This window comes from Sycon ciliatum, unplaced genomic scaffold, assembly GCF_964019385.1.
Source record: "Sycon ciliatum unplaced genomic scaffold, ocSycCili1.1 SCAFFOLD_2732, whole genome shotgun sequence".
In the NCBI taxonomy this organism is placed as follows: Eukaryota; Metazoa; Porifera; class Calcarea; order Leucosolenida; family Sycettidae; genus Sycon; species Sycon ciliatum.
The window spans coordinates 1-2,500 of record NW_027044514.1 but is presented as its reverse complement, the minus strand read 5'-3'; the positions used below and the strand labels follow the sequence as shown (position 1 = coordinate 2,500).

Here is a 2,500-nt window from a genome sequence, read left to right as displayed (position 1 = left end):
CTTTCTTCTCTTTGTGACGTCAGATTATCCTTTCTTCTCTTTGTGACAGCAATACTAGAGTACATAGCAGGGACGTCGCACACGGTACGGTGGTCACTACGGTATTGACCGTACCACTATTTACCCCAAGTACCCCGTGGATCAATAAAATGGGCTCTAAATTCCCAAAATTTTCGGCTGAGCCATCCCTTCCCCACGAGTAAATTGTACTTCAGATGGCTGACCGTACCACAATAAAATACCTTCCGACGCCCCTGCATAGTTAACATGATACTGATCATCATACATGTAACAACGTACAGTGGACACCATGCACATGCACTGCTCACACAATGCACATGCACTGCTCACACCTACAGTTTCTTGTAGTACATGTAGTTGCATGCATGGCTTGCATGGCTTGCAACACCGAAGAATTTCCTGCAGGCTCAGTCAGCAGCAGCAACATCGTCACACTGATAACTACCAGTGTAGGGTTGAATGTGATTATGTCACAAGTCATGATATTATGACTTTCCAACAAATTGGTTCCACTTTTCCACTGGGTTTATTTGAGCCAAGGTGGTTAGGTGGTACAGGATGCCTATAGCAGCTACATGTTTGCGTTCTATACGTACTCGTGTATCCAGCATGTAGTAGTACAGGTGGAATCCTGATAATTCGAATAAGGCTTAATTCGAACATACCGCTTAATTAGAAGTTTTCCAGGACCGATTTCTGTCAATACGATTCCCACATAAAAAATTCTGATAATTCGAACCTCGAGCCGGACATGTCCGGTTAATTCGAAGTTCTACGGATTCCACTTCTATAGAATATGTGTGGGATTTGTGCTGATAATTCAAAGTTAGCAAAGCGTAATTCGAAGTTCACTGTACACTGTACTGGTCAGTTCAGTTTCCATGAGCAGGCTGTGCTGGTCAGTTCAGTATCCGTGAAATCTGTGTCTAAGGTCCATAGCGCAACTCTGCGTGACCATGGGAGCATTTTGACATACATATTGTGTTGTGGATTCATGTTTGGATAATTAGAATGTCCGGATAATTAGAAGTTTTTGCTGGCATTTGGAGGTTCGAATTATCAGGATTCCACCTGTAGTAATAATTATGTCTACTTTAGTGGCTCCAGCATTATCATACTCGCGGCGCATGCTCTTGCTCAACGGTCTTTCTGCAACCTACTTGTGCTGGCTGGTTGTGTGTGTGCATGGGTACTAGGACACAACGGTTTGTATGAGCGATGGGCCCCTCACCCAATGGTGTATTTCAGACCGCTTGATCACCCAAGTCACATTGAAGTGCACACACGTATGGGATAAACTGCTTGAACCCGGTGTCCTCCACCATACAAAAACTAGTCTTGAGTCTGCGACACCCAAGTAGCACGTTCGAGCCCTATCTATGTGCAGGGTTGATCGACAAAGTCCCACGACTTACAGTGATCCAGATTGCACAGCGGCATTGTTGTCGGTTGGAACCATATAGTCACTATCCACGACAGGTGCTGAGCTTGCTTCCTGTGCTTGCCTGTGAATTGAAAGGACAGCAAAGCCGACAATCAGGTATTGAAGGTTCCAGAAAAAGCAGGGGCATCGGAAGGTAATTTAAGGTGGTGCGGTCAGCCATCTGAGGTACAGTTTTACTTGTTGGGAGGTGTAGTGTATGTGCTGATGATACACTCATGAAAATGTTCGGAATTTAGATTCCAAGTCAGTGCTTTTGCATGATCCATGGGCTACCCGGGGGCAAAAATTGGTACGGTCAATACCGTAGTGACCGTAGCGTGTCCGACCCCCCCCCCCCCCCCCCCCCCTGAAAGGTCACAGCACCACTACACTTCAGATAATTTTAAAGTCTCGTAGCAAGTCCTAAATTAAAAATCGTTCGCAGGAATCATTTTCTGACAGTTCTTGTTACACTGTCCACGCATACCTATTCGGTGGTGGCACAAAGTTGTTGTCCTCAATGTCTTCGTACGCAGAGTCTCGCCAGGCAGTTGATTCGCTGATCGGCTGAGGCAGTTCCGACTTTCCTGTGACGACCCTACAAAGCAAGATAACAGTTGACAGGTGATGATTTTAGACAGATACTAGTATCAAGGTGCATCAACAAAGCTGAAGAGAGAGAGAGAGAGAGAGAGAGAGAGAGAGAGAGAGAGAGAGAGAGAGAGAGAGAGAGAGAGAGAGAGAGAGAGAGAGAGGGAGGGAGGGAGGGAGGGAGGGAGGGAGCAGGGCCGGAGGCTGCTTCCGCGGAGCGGCCGAAGGGCCATCTTAAAGGGGGGTCTGGGGGTCCTCCCCGCAGAAAATGTTTGGAATAGACCGATCCCCTTATTATTGTCTGGGTTCGAGCAAGGGGGCAACTCCGCAGTCGCGTGGGATCCTGCTGCACACACGCGACCAACCTCACCGCGGCTGTGCGTGACTTCTCGCATGCGAAGTGCAGAGCACACGAGATCTACATGCAGTGCAAGCCTGTCTACAAAAAAATGCCACAAGGACTTT

The 2,500-nt window shown here is 47.4% G+C and overlaps 1 long non-coding RNA gene across 1 annotated transcript in view; it reads right to left on the bottom strand.

The window, feature by feature from the left end:
* Positions 1–2,062, bottom strand: part of LOC135830388 (uncharacterized) — a 3,216-nt gene extending 1,154 nt beyond the window's left edge. The window contains exons 1-2 of the long non-coding RNA XR_010556027.1: positions 1,932–2,062; positions 1,437–1,526 (exon numbers count right to left, since the gene is read on the bottom strand). This is a non-coding gene — a long non-coding RNA (uncharacterized LOC135830388). The remainder of the gene's footprint in view (positions 1–1,436; positions 1,527–1,931) is intronic.
* Between the last annotated feature and the right edge of the window lie 438 nt (positions 2,063–2,500).